This window comes from Neofelis nebulosa, chromosome 4, assembly GCF_028018385.1.
Source record: "Neofelis nebulosa isolate mNeoNeb1 chromosome 4, mNeoNeb1.pri, whole genome shotgun sequence".
NCBI lineage: Eukaryota > Metazoa > Chordata > Mammalia > Carnivora > Felidae > Neofelis > Neofelis nebulosa.
In genome coordinates this window covers 95,391,284-95,405,688 of record NC_080785.1, presented here as the reverse complement: position 1 = coordinate 95,405,688, position 14,405 = coordinate 95,391,284, and the positions used below count along the sequence as shown (strand labels likewise).

General features: G+C 42.4%; 1 protein-coding gene and 1 long non-coding RNA gene across 10 annotated transcripts in view; one reads left to right on the top strand and one right to left on the bottom strand.

Annotated features, from left to right (window-relative positions):
- Positions 1–3,729, top strand: part of LOC131509585 (uncharacterized) — a 139,338-nt gene extending 135,609 nt beyond the window's left edge. For both annotated transcript variants that reach the window (XR_009260590.1, XR_009260587.1), the window contains one exon: positions 3,375–3,729. This is a non-coding gene — a long non-coding RNA (uncharacterized LOC131509585). The remainder of the gene's footprint in view (positions 1–3,374) is intronic.
- Positions 1–14,405, bottom strand: part of POU6F2 (POU class 6 homeobox 2) — a 495,570-nt gene that overhangs the window by 38,933 nt on the left and 442,232 nt on the right. The gene's annotated exons all lie outside the window — the stretch shown is intronic.

The window sequence follows — 14,405 nt, the reverse complement described above, 5'->3', positions numbered from 1 at the left end:
CTCAAACACTGTCTTTAATTGTGAAGACAGAAAAAATCTAATGGCTAGGCCTTTGTTTTCCAATTCCAAATGATAAGGCAGGGGGGAAAAGGATCCCACTCGATCCTAATGATCTAAGGCAGGAAAAATCATGTCAATTCCAAAGATGTCTTATAGGAATGATTTGCTTATAGAGCACGGCCGGAACCCTGGTTATGCGGCCCAGTAGCAGCAAACATTGTGGAAGAAACTCCACATCTCAGAGAGCTGACAGGTCTCCCAGGTAAGAGTCAACTCAGTTGATACAATGATCATTCTTATTGGACCTGAATCCTTCTTGAGTCCTTTGGCAAAACGAAGTTAGCAGCCGCAGCCACGTTCTGAACTGTTGACAGTTCCTATTATAGTAACACTACAACTGAATCTGGCACACTCCATACTCTGAATGCAGGTGTGGTGGGGTTTTTTGTTGTTGTTGTTGTTGTGAATTTTTCATTTTAAGATGCATTGTAATACCTGTTCTTGCATATTTTACTGTAAATGTGGCATTACAATTTTTTGTAAGTTTATTTATTTTTGAGACAGAGAGAGACACACACAGAGTGTGAGCAGGGGAGGGACAGTGAAGGGGAGACACAGAATCGGAAGCAGGCTCCGGGCTCTGAGCTGTTAGCACAGAGCCCGACGCGGGGCTCAAACCCACAAACCGTGAGATCATGACCTGAGCCAAAGTTGGATGCTTAACCAACTGAGTCACCTAGGCACCTCTAAATGTGACATTTTCTATTTCTCTTTTATTTGGGTTCCCACTCAAGCATTAGGAAACATTGACAGAATACTAATTTTGATCCAGAGTATAATCAAAAGACTAAATTAAACGTGCACAAGATGATCGTATGTTGAGATAAGAACTAAGTGGAGTCATTGGAATTGCCAGTATGGATTATTCTTGCAGTGACTGGTGGGCAGGGCTCAGTGTCCAGGAAATGAATCCTTTTCTCGAACTTAGTATAGGTGTCCACCTTCAACCCAAGTTTTCAAATTGTATCTGCGTGATAGGTTTATTCTACTCTACTAAATGATAGATATAGGTAAGCTCTGGATTCTTTGGGAGTTCTTTATTTCTCCATGGTTCTGTTTTTCCTCTACCACTCTGCATTTACTTAACTAGAAGGAGGCATGAGGAAGACAAAAGAGGAGAGAGTCAATTTTGCAAGATATTAGCTCAAGGTTTGATTGGGCATGATGTGGAATCAAAAGTGGACTGGCTTTATCTATGACTGGAAAGAAATACCCAGTGATACAGAAAAGGTTCTCCCAGAAAAGCCCAAATAAAAAGACTCTTCAGCACTAGATGCCATTTTCCTTAGGCAAGGGAAGTGAAATTTGGAGAGATTCTTTTGGAAATGGACAGAGAACTTGCCACTTTAGTTCATGACCATTCCTTGGAAATTTATCACTTATGGTTAGTATATACTCAAAGGCTTTGAGTAAATGAGTTTGGGTGTTCATACAAATATTAATATTTTACATATTGAAAGTATATTTGTATGAAGAGATAATACAAACATATTGGCCACATTCACTGTCAAAAAGAGTGGAGGATGGGGGGTAACTGTAGATGATTCTAGCAAAGGGATAAAAGCTCTTCAACTTTGTCTGGAAAAGCCAGGCAATTGAACATTTCTGCTTTACTGTGAATGGCTTCAAAATTAAGGGTGTTGTTTTATTCATGGATTTGCTTCATGCACAAACTGATCCCTTACATATCCACTCGCTCACTCTGCAAATCGTTTCGGGGGCCCGCTGTGTGCCCAGCACTAGGTCATACCACCTGTTGTCAGGTAGAAGACTGGGATATCACCCAGCCATCTGAATTTGTGAAAATCCTATCTTTTTGGATTAACAAGAACATTCTGTAAATCTTGCTGCCTCTGGCATCAGCAACCTGCCAATGAGGAAGAAAGCCCAGGTTCCCAGTGGGCGGGACGGTCAAGATGGCACCAATTATATAATGCTAAAACCCCTGCCATTGATGAGTCCTGCAAGCTCTTTTCTCCTTCTGGGAAAACAGTTGCAGTTATCGGTGGCTTGAGGTGATCTCCCGCGGTCCCTGCTTTTGAGGACTGACTATTTGCATGCTCACTGGACAGCTGAATTCACCCTTCATTGCAAGTGGTTTTTATTTCCTCCTGAAAAGTAGCAGGTGTTTTTGTTTAATCTTAGAAGAAGGCCAGTATTATTAAAATTTGATTTCTACATCCCACTAATGAGCACCCACTCTGTGCCAGGCACTATTCTAGCTTTGGGGAGTCTGAAAAATATCTGATGACCCTAAATTTTGTTTTAAAATCACTTTGAATTTCATGTATTGGAAAAAAATAAAATAAAATCACTTTTTTTTAATTAAAAAAAATTAAAAAAAAAAATTTTTTTTTAACGTTTATTTATTTTTGAGCCAGAGAGAGACAGAGCATGAACAGGGGAGGGGCAGAGAGAGAGGAAGACACAGAATCTGAAACAGGCTCCAGGCTCTGAGCTGTCAGCACAGAGCCCGACGCGGGGCTCAAACTCACGGACCGCGAGATCATGACGTGAACCGAAGTTGGACGCTTGACAGACTGAGCCACCCAGGCGCCCCAAAATAAAATCACTTTGATTGTAAAGTGATTTGCTGGTTTTAATGCCTGAAGAAGTCAGGTGGCAATCAGGGGAATAGCTCGAAGTAGATCCATCGGGACCTCTGGTCCCCAAGAACATACACTGAAACTGCTGGTTTCCCACTGGAGAGTAAGAATGACAGGCACACAGTGGGGAGTGACCTTCTGTTTGCATAGAACGATGTTCCTCCTCAAGGGCCACAGCACAATCGTAACATATCTGCCGTCTTGATTCCACTACCAGGATCCGGATGAATTCATTTTGTGGTAAACGAGGGCTCAGTTCCACCGCGCTCTCACAAAGCTCCCTCCCTCTTCGTCTAAGAATGTGGTACAACTTTCCTATCTATAGAATCCTCATTGGAATTTTAAAAAATGCGTGGTTCAATCCATGGCAAATTTGTAACAAGGGCACGCGTGACATCTCCTACAAAAGCAACTGCCGTCAAGCCATTGTGGCCTTGGTGTCAGATTGTGGCCTCTCACTTTATTGTCAATGGTAGGAAATGGAAATGTTGCTGAATGTGATGTAATGCTCCAATTTCCAGGTCTCTGAAGAGGTTTTACAATTCTGTTTTAAGAGTCAGTATGTTTGTCCTGCAGGATGTTCCACGTGACAGATAGCAGAGACGAATTCTTAAGGATGAACTGGAAACATCTGTTCTTTCACGATCGCTTCCCCTTGTCCCCTAATGACTACAAATTAAACTCTGACTACTATTTATTTCTTTGCAGCTGCCAACACTAAGGAATTCCTAAAACATTATCTATCCCTTCAAAAGAGGATCATAACTGTCGTGAAGCCATCATTTTGCAGAAAGGCCAACTTTTGCAAGATTTTATATGGCTTTGCCTAAGACTGTAAGTTTTAATACCAGCAAAAAACACCTAGCGCGTGGGGAAGTATTTCTGCTTCTGCCTGCCGATGCCAGATTAAGGGACTAAATCAGATTAATGTTATTTATTGCTTGGGAGAACACCTTTTAGTGTGACTCAGCCTTGGTCCTTAGAAGCTTTAGTAAACATCCCTAAATGAAGCCCCGGACCTATGAACTGTATAGTTTATATTTCTTCCCAGATGGGAGGGGGGGGGGCGGAAAAAGAAAGCAATAGCAATGAGAACAAAAAAAACCCTCAATCGGGGACCAGTGTTCTCCAATATTCTAGGTTCTTTGGAGCAGTTGGAACTGGTGAAGGAAAGGTTTGGCAATTGCTCAAGAAAGTGCTGCCCATATTTAGAATCACCTAGTGCTGTGGGGCATTCATCCTGCAAAACTAAATTTAAATTAATATAAACAACAAAACAAGCATCGAAAAAAAAAAGAAGGGTGGGGAATGAAACCACTCCAAGAGTCATTAAAGATGCATCTGTTTATCCCCGTCTGGGGCCCATGAGTCCAGGATGATTCATAAGCTTTTTGTGAAGAAAATATCCATTGTTGTGGCAAAATTAAATGTATTTTGATCTTTGCTTGCAATATTTATCTATCTGTTCAATCAGAAAAAAAGTTGTTCTCATCACCGTAACATATATTACTTTTTCAATTTCCTCTTTGTAATGCTTTTTTAGTGTTCTTTAGGGTGAGACCATGGCATTTCTCATTTCTCACAACAAAGACCATAACTCATTAGAATGATGCTGATGAATTTTTCTCATAAAATGGCATCCTCATTTTCAGAGGTGACCAGTCTGCCTTCTTACCCCTAACCAGCAGGCAGGTTTGAATGGATGTAATTGGAAAGGGCCACTGAACTCATCCTATCTTGGTGTCTCATAGTTCTGGGCTTCCTATTTTAGATGTCCGTGTGTGTGTGTGTGTGTGTGTGTGTACTCTAGCACCTCACACTTGGTCCTGGAAAAATGTAATTTATCATTGTGAATAAACCACCACTCTACTGATTTTTAAACTGACCTGTTCTAAGCTCAATAGTTTATAATTTAGGGGTCCCTGGGTGGCTCAGTCGGTTTAAGCCTCCAACTCTTGATTTTGGCTCAGGTCATGATCCCAGGGTCGTGGGAATGAGCCCCACGTCAGGCCTGGCACTGAGTGGGGAGCCTGCTTGGGATTCTTTCTCTTTCCCTCTGCCCTTCTCCCCTGCTCGTGCATTCTCTCTCTCTCTAAAAAAATTCTTAAAAATGTTAGAATTTATACCAGCAGTATGAATTTTGGAATTTTTAATTTCAAAAGCTTCTTTGAAGGATAGCCTTATCAGAAATACATTTCACATATTCTGTATGCCAGATGAAATCATATGCAAACTATACATATATATTGTTAAATAATATAGAAGTTGGTATAGTGACGCCTACATTGAAGAACAATTGAGGCATTTAGTCACAAAACTATTAATCCCTAACTATAAGATAATCTACTTAACTTCTCTAAAAAATTTAGGGCATTTTTAGCAATAGTCTTGGTATCGGATCTGCCTTCTGAGAAGGATAAGTCCTTAGTACTTTCTGATTCATCTAGGTTCTAGATAGCAGGAACAAATCTAGATACTTAAAACCATCAACACTATCCCCATTTCTACTGTCTTATCGCTGTGTGAGCTGAGAGGAGCAGGAACTCGACTTTTAAAAATATTTTTAAATGTAGGGGCGTCTGGGTGGCTCAGTTGATTGAGCATCCAATTTCGGCTGAGGTGACGATCTCACAGTTTGTGAGTTCGAGCCCTGTGTTGGGCTCTGTGCTAACAGCTCGGAGCCTGGAACCTGCTTCAGATTCTGTGTCTCTATCTCTGCCCTTCCCCGCTCGCTTTCTCTCTCTCTCTCTCAAATAAAAACATAAATAAATAAATAAATAAATAAATAAATAATATTTTTAAATGTATATGATTTTGTGATCTCAAAAAATCAAAATGAGTTCTCAGAATGCATGTCACTTCCTTTTGTGTTCACCTAAGTAATTTGCAAATCTCCTTTTATTTTTTATTTTTTTAATGTTTATTTTTTTATTCTGAGAGGGAGATTTAGAACGCAAGCAGGGCAGAAACAGAGGGAAAGAGAGAACCCAAGTAGGCTCTGCCCTCTCAGCGCAGAGCCCAATGTGGGGCTCAAACTCACAAACCAAGAGATCATGACCTGATCTGAGATCAAGAGCCAGAAGCTTAACACACTGATTTACCCAGGCGCTCCATGAATATCACCTTTTAAATGTAATTGATTTAAGTTCCCTTCGTCTTAAGGATGTTACTCTTTATATTAAAAAATTAAATAGTTCTTTTATAATTCAATGATACTGAAAAATCCTACATTAAAATCCACTTGCAATCAAACCCTCAAACTCCATGTGAATTTGAAACAGATTTTTGTTTTTTCTGGCTGCACACATCACTCCATCTCTTCCTTTTGGTTGCCTGGGAGAGCTTGCTAACATCACCTGCAGATTTATTGAAGGTAGATGGAAATGCTTTTTATTCTAGAGCATCAAGGAAACGAACATAGTTAAATGAACCCAGCGGGTAATACTCTGGTGGCCCTGCCTTTTGATGAAATGAAGTGCAACGTTTTCTTAAAAGGAAAAGTGGATGCTACGTGTCCAGCAGCCACACAATCATGTTAGAGAGGCAAACTAGTCATCGCCCAGCCAAGGGAGCTGGCTTCACCTGTTACGAATGGTGTGGGCATCAGACTCAAAATCGTCAGCCTAGCCCTCTACATGCCGGAGTGACCATGGGTTCTAAGACGCACGTGGTCAAGGGAGTGAGACGGGAGAGGCGGGCCTCGCTTGCTTCTCACTAAGCGCCAGGGCTGTGCCAAGCATTTAACATCCTTTATTACTTTTACTCCTTCCAACAATGCTGAAACATTAGTGGTTTGGAAAACTGAAGAAAGTTAAGTAAGTAGACAATGCCATTTTCATCAGGTACAGTAACACTGGATCCTTAAAAGCATTTCCATATAAAACTTCGATATAATAAACAGACTCTACCTTAGATCAGCCACCCTAAGTGGATTAAAATATAGAGAGGTAAGGAGCACGTGGTCTTTATGGAAAGGCTGCTATATGGCAGGCACGGTATTAGGCACTTATTTCCGTGAGGCTGAGAGCAGTTTCACTCAGAGGAAAGCCCCGCTTCGAAGCAGCCACGTGTGGCCTCGAGTCCAGACTCTCCCCCTTGCTAACTGGGTGGCCCGGGAAGCTGGTTAACTTTTCTGAACCCCTGTTTCCTCAGCTGTAAATTAGAGATAATGGTGCACGATCAGTGTAAGAATGAAATGAAATGATGAATGTATGTGAGGTGCTTGTTGAATAGCATATTAGCGTATATGAAATGCTCTATTCATTTCCTCCACAGATTTTATTACTGTGTCTATGCTTAATGTAGGCCAGGTATTATTCTAGCCACTTGGGATACATCAGTGACGGAAGCAAAAAGTTTTAAACTATTATTAGAGCACAGTGACTGAGAGCGATCTCTGGTATCAGACACAACTGAGTTTGGATCCTGCCATTTCCAGCTGGGTGCTCTTAGAAGTTTCTTAATCTGTACAATAGGGATAAACCATATTCCATGGCTGTGCAATGGTGATATGAAATAATATATCGAATGCTAAGCACTCTTTGGTATGCAGAAAGCGTGCAATCGACGGCAGGAATTTATGAATTTTATTACCGTTAGCACTAATCCCTCTAATAACCCTGAGGGAAAGATACGTCGTCAGTGCGTGGAAGTGAGAACCACAGCCGAGGAAGGCTAGCTGCCTTGCTTGGGGTTGGTGTCTAACTTCAACGCCTGTGCCGTTGACCGCGGGTGCCTTCCACGTGAGCATGTGGACCATCGCACTGTCCACCTCTGTAACTCTGAGAGACTGGGCGGTTGTGAATATCTATTGACAAGTGGCAGAGCAAGGGAATGTGTAATGTGTTTTTGTGTGTGTGCCCTTGGCGTGGGGCGTGATTGATGCCATTCACTTCTAAGTTGTATCCCATCCTGACTTTACTGTCATTCTGTGTCCTCCAACTTACGACGTCTTCTTAGGATCTACTTCTATTGTTATTTTTGTAAGATAGACAAGGTTAGTGGAGGAGACGAACAGCAGTTCGGAGCAACATTCTATGGCTAATGCATTAAGTTCAATCGGATTGTGCCAAGGCCTACTTCTGTATGTTTGAACTTGAACCTGGCTCCTCTTGCTGTTCTGAGCTGTGACTTTTCCGTTCTTACCTATTTCTGATCTATTTCTCATTTCTCCCTTATTGGTGTATGATTGAGGAATGTTGCCCACGTATCTAAGAAGAATGCATCATGATGAAGCATCTGGGTGCTTCAGTTGGTTAAACATCCGACTTTGGCTTAGGTCATGATCTCACGGCTCATGAGTTTGAGCCCCACGTTGGGGTCTGTGCTGACATGACAGCTCGGAGTCTGGAGCCTGCTTTGGATTCTGTGTCTCCCTCTCTCTCTGTTCCTCCCCTGCTCATGCTCTCTCTCTCTCTCTCAAAAATAAAGACTAAAAAATTAAAAAAAAAACAGAAGAAGAATGCATAATGTCAACAAGAAAGTTGGGGTGCCTCTTTGGGCATATGGTGTATTAAACGGTCCAGTGGACATTTATTTAGAGGTTGAATGCATCTCACATGTGAATGGAAGGTTGTCCCTCTCTAATAATGTTCTGCTTAACCATAAAAATTGTTCGCTAAAAAAGTTAGTGTTGCTCTAGGGAAGCTGGGTCAAAATTCAGTACTGCCTCTTTCCTTATCCTCAGCCCCAAATCAAGTCTAATTTTCATTCTCTAGTTGGGAAAACTGAGACATAAATAGTTTTCACTTCCATCCTTGACTTGTTACTGTACAGCCCACAGTACAGTCTTTTTGACATTGGATTTGGTTAAGGTTATTTATCAAATAAATAACATATTTCCTCAATTATAGGACTCCCACATCTTTTTCCTATTTTTAATATTTGTGAAATTAGGTTGCCCTAACAACTGATATATCTGTTTAAGGTGGTAGCATTTTGGGGGTGCCTGGGTGGCTCAGTCAGTTAAGCATCTGACTCCTGAATTTGGCTCAGGTCAAGGTCTCATGGTTGGGGTTTGGGCCCTGCATCTGGCGGGCTCAGCACTGACAGTCGGGAGCCTGCATTGGATCCTGTGTCTCCCTCTCTCTCTGTCCCTCCCATCTCATGCACGCACACTCTCTCTCCCTCCCTCCCTCCCTCTCTCTCAAAAAATAAACATAAAAAAAAGTGGTAGTATTTTCTTGCATTCAGAAAAAGCTGTTCTTAAATTGATGGTATAACATAACATCAGTGGTTTCTTAGACTCATAATACAGTATTAGATAGTTCTCTTTTTCTTTGGAAGGGCTTACTTCTTTAGAAGGATGGCTTCCAAAGGGAAGGATATAGAAATGTAGAAGGCCTTGTCACTTTGGGAACTTCCTCAATTCCCAAATCATTTTGCTGTGTGATACTACAAAAAACCCCAACTGAAGAGTCACTGAGACAGATTTTCCTGTTTGGCTCAGAAAATCTCACTTTGGTGAGAACCCACTCTTCCCTCATGGCTAGAATGCTACGCTGGAAGGCAGGTGGCCTCTAGTCCCCCAGACCTTGATGCCTTGAGGTTGATTTTTCCCCAGCAAGATAAAGTGGAGACCTGAGGTCTTTTTTTATTTTTTTTTCAAGATTGTCTCATTGCTCTATCAGAGACTTCCCTGAACCTAGTTCTCCAGTTCCTTTGATCAGCAAAAATAGTAACGGTGAGAATATTGATTAAAAGAACATATTTTGGCAAGGTGTATAGCTTTTAATAGTTTTCAAGTGTATGTGTTTATATACCTTCAACAGAGATCTTTGAGGTTGATAGGGCAAGAATTACAGTTCTCATTTGGAGATGGAGTGATGACGTTTCGCGAGTTTGTGACCTATCTAAGAGAACATCCAGGAAATGAACCTAGGTCTTTAAACGCAAGCGAGGGTGGTGTGGGAGGATGGGTGTGGACTCCGCGCTCGGATGTCAGTTCTGCCCAGTTCCTAGCGGTGTCACCCCAAAAGTGTGCTCCTGTGCACAGCTAGGGTAATCAAACTACGGTCAAGTGCTCTGGCAGAATCACAGATGATACCAGCCCCATGGTGAAGGCTCAGTGCCTGGGAGATGTCATCGATTCCATGATTCTTTTTCTAGAAACCACTTAGCCTGAAGGAATGTTCAGCTAACCCTGGGGCTCTTCTAAGAACTCACATGGGTCTAGAACTTCGCACACTGAAACAAGCTGCATGAGCATTAGGTGGTAGTATTTTGTTTCACCACGCTAGTGAAACCAAGATGTGAGAAGTCAGAGGAGCTCTGAGGGCGCCCTCTGTGCATGGCATGTGGTTGGTAACTGTTACCTGTTTAGAATTACAGCTGTTAATTAGGTTGCTGCGTTAGTTAACTGGCCTCTTTCCTATTTAGCCACAAAGGATGTGCCCAGTCTCTACTGAGGAGCCTACACAAGGACACATTTCCGTATTCCCAGGAAAACGAAATACTCATAGATGAAGATTTTTTTTTTTTTAATGTAGGGGTTAGAGGCGGGGGGGGGGGGGGGGGGGAAAGGAAGCAACAGCACCACAATCCAAAATTCTGCTTTAGATAAGAGAGAGCTTGGTTCTCTCCTGACTCATTCTGCAGGGAAAATCTCCTAAACTGAGATTTTATTTTTTTTAATTGTGTATTTTTGGCCACCCCTTTAATTGCCCAGGACAGGTTGCCCTGAGGCGTGGTGAGTAGGGAGAAAGAGTTCAGAGGATGCTTTATTTTTGGTTCTTCAAGTTGGCCAGCTCTTTGGGTTGATGGCATTAACGGGATTAACCCTTTCATTTTAAAAATGGGGGCAAGAAGGAGAGCGCGGGGCGGGGGTTGGAGCGACCTCTGGTAGGGCAGCGAAGGTCTGGGCTGAACATTTGGCTGTCATGATGAGGGACAGAGCACGCTTCTGCTGCTGGCGTTGACCGGCTCTGAGACCCGGTTACGTCCTACGTGTCAGCAGCCGAGCCGCGCCAGAAGCGAGGCTTCCCGTCAAATTCACCTCCCGCGAAATCACTGCGGAGCCCTGGGCCATCAGGGCTCATTAGCGCCGTTTACCGTCCAGGGAGCCCCACTCCTCAGAAGGGCGAGGACCCAGGACCCGAGGGCCAGGCCTCGGGTCACTCCCCCCCCCCCCCCCCCCCCCCCCCCACCAGCCGGCACCCTCCACTCCAGCCCTGACCTGTAGCTCGGGGGAGAGCGTCCCAGCGGGGGCCGGGGGACTGGCCCTAGCGCTGTCAGCACAGCCCCGGGGGCAGAGCCGCGCTGTCCACCTGCTCCCCGCAAACGCGCTCCCAGGTGTGTGCGCGCCCTCCGGACCTCAGCGCGCAAATCCCAGGAGGGGGCTCCTTTCCGATTTAAATCATTATCACACGATCCAAAGCGTGGATAGGAAGTGACTTCCCGCAGCATTTCCCGAAGTGCGCTTTGCCGACGTCAACTCTACTAAATGTTGCGGACAGGAAGTCTGGGGAAAGCAGGATCAGGAAAAGTTAAAGGGGGTCCGCGGCGCGTCACAACAGAATTGCCCGGCCCCATCCGAACACATCAGCGGCGGCGCCAGGGGCGGCGGCGCCACCCGGCGTCCAGCCCGGGGAACCCTGGTTTGTGCGCCATCTCCAAGGGCTCGTTCATTTCCAAGGCGCACACTTAGGGAGACGCTGCTTTAATGCAATGGCCTCTTTCGAAATGAGGAAATAAAGCTCTCAATTGGGCTCAAAGGGGAAATTTGATATGTTAGTAGAAAGATCGAGGTTGTTTATTGTTGCTACTGTTTCATCTTTATTACTGAGATGAAGCCAGGGTAAAATTCTTATATTACTAACCCCATGAACATTTCTTTCCGAGTCTCTAGAAAGAGCTGATTTAAAAAGTGTTAAAAAATGCGACAAAAAAAAAAAAAGAAGCTTATTTGAAGTGTATTCCAGTGCATGTGATTGAATTTTTACACTTTTTAAGACTTTGTATAGTGATATTTGCAAAGGGGAAAATAAAATCCTTTGTCAGACTGTTTTGAGTTTGGGTTTAAAAACATGGCCAAAACCATTACCTAAATAGATTGTTCTGTTTATATTTGGGGAAGAATATGCAGACACCTACCCTGTATTTTCAACAAACCATGTTTGATTCTTAGTTATGCAAAATGTCTAAGCAATATACTGTACTGTTTGTATTAAAAATGGTATTCTGTACATATGATTTTGTACCTTTTAAAAAAGATATAATTTTTTAGTAAAGATGCAAAACTTACATTAAAGGAATTACCAATGCTATCACAGTATCACCTTGGGAAGGGGGGGGAGGGAGAGAGTGCCAAGGTCTCAGCTTTATCCCTTTATTTCTTTTAAAAATAAGCAAGAGGGCTGAAGCTTATGCGGAAAAATGTTAATATCTTAACATTTATGTTAATCTTACGTTAATGTGGTTGAGCAACAATCCTTTTGAAATTTTTTTTGGTAAAAAGTTATTTTTTCGCTTTTTTATACATTTAATGTGGTTCATTATAAAAAATAGAATAAAAGAGTATGTGCAAAACTCCCTAAATTCCTGATCAAATGGCTTTAGCTGGATGTGTCTAATGTACCTCATTTGCTCTGGTCACATTGTCAAAGTTGCACACTTTATCTCCTTGGCACACAGGGTTTGAAATAAGTTTTACAAACGTGGGCAGCTATGGTTTTATTTGTTCTCCTGCACAGATCTAATAAAACCCACAGAGAGGTTCAATGGACACTTACTGAATAAATTCATTATATCTCAATTCTTTGGCTGAGATTTGCATTTATTATAGCTTCATTTCCATTCAACGTGTAGTGATTCTCTCTAAAAGATTCTCATCTTTCTATTTAAATTAGGTGTTGAATTCCTTTAGCAACCCATAGTTCAGGCTCCATTGCCAGCTTTTCATTCTAAAAAGCTATAGCATTGATTTATTGATACATTCATGTAATTTATTAAATACTTAAGACATATCAGGCACTGTGCTGAACACATTTCCTGCTACTGTCATGTTTAACCCCACAACAATGTATGTGACACATCTTATCACTCCCATTTCACTGATGAGGAAAACAGAGGCTTGGTAAAGTTCCATAACTTACCCAAGACCCCCAAGACCACATAGCTAGAAATGTGTTCCAATCAGACCTGTTTCCTCCCAAGCCCATGGTCTTAGCTGCTCTACCGTCTTCGAGAGATGTTCTTTAGCTTTTGATTATTCGGATTCAGAGGAATTCCCCAACATAAGTACGCATCATGTTTCTTCAATTCTAAGACAATGTTTTTCACATATTTGAAGGTCAGGATATTAGAATGTCGATGTGCACAAACACAGTACTTGGTGACATTCCTGCCTCGCCACCTGCCCTCCTCCAGCCCAGGGCTGCTGAATACAAGCAACTCACCCTCCGTGGTTTTGCACATTCAAGGGTGTCCTTTTTAAGCTACGATGCATAGGCTACTATTGTGTCAGCAGACTGCTTTTCTTCCATTTTGGCCTGTGTTCCTCTTAGGAGGCAGCTCCTACCTACTGCAAATCCTTCCGTCTGGCTAAAGTGTTCTGCACAGCCATTATTTATTCATATAATGCTATGTGTATTCTTGGGTACTGAATTGAATGGGCAAGTGCTTTTAATTTTTTCTTCTTTCTATACATTAGGAAAAGTAATGTTTGTTTGTTTGTTTGTTTTACTTGACTGGCTCTTTAAGGAAGGGAGGGAGGGACTTTGGCTTGACTTGGTGCCACTTAAGAAAATTTCACAGCAGTCCAGAACTAATTTCATCAGGAAACATTCTGAGCTTCAGTTAAAATGTAAAATGCTTTTCCTTAGCCCCAGGATAAAATGAAATTTCATTTGCTTTTACTTTTCTGCAATAATGCCAATAAGGAGATATTGCCAGGGGCACAAGGGAAGCCAATTCTAGAGCTGAACAAATCGATGGGAAATCTACTTGCCAAATCCTGAACATACCCACTGAATGAGTGTTAAGAACACACACACACACACACACACACACACACACACGCCCCCTACTGAACTATCCAGGGTAAGGATAAGATTTCCCTAAAGTAACTTGATGTTTTACTCTGCTGAGATTCTCACATTCTCAAACTCCTCACACACACAGCGAGCACACTCAGTGTGAACTGCAACCATATCGCACCTAGACTAATAATCACAGATAGCATATACTGAGTGTTAGCATTATTGAATGACGACTATGTGCCTGACTACATGCTAAGCTCTTAAATCCTAGAAGCTGCTTCCATTTTGATCCCCATTTTTCAGACGAGGAAACTGAGGCACGAGAGAGGGTAAGTCAATTGCCCGAGGTCCAACAGCCGATGAATGGCTGTTTGGTTCTAGAACCCATTCTTCTTGCCTGTATGCTGTACTACTTCTTGCTATATATACCCAAACCAAAGATAGGTTTCCACAAAATGCTAGACAAGACTCTAAACCACGACGATGATGATGATGAAGATGATGATAATTATTGCAGCCACTTATTAGTATGAGTCTTTAACTGTATACTCATGGACCATGGTAGGCTTTTTACACACCTTACCTCATCTAATCTTCATAGTCTAGGGACTCAGATTTTATATCTATCCTTATTTTATGGTGAAACTGAAGTTCAGAGAGCTCAAGTAATTTACTGAAGGTCACAGAGCTTGTTAGTTACTGGCTGACTTGGGGTTCAAACAAGTCTATAGTTGGTGCTCATCTCATTGTCTGGCTTCCACAC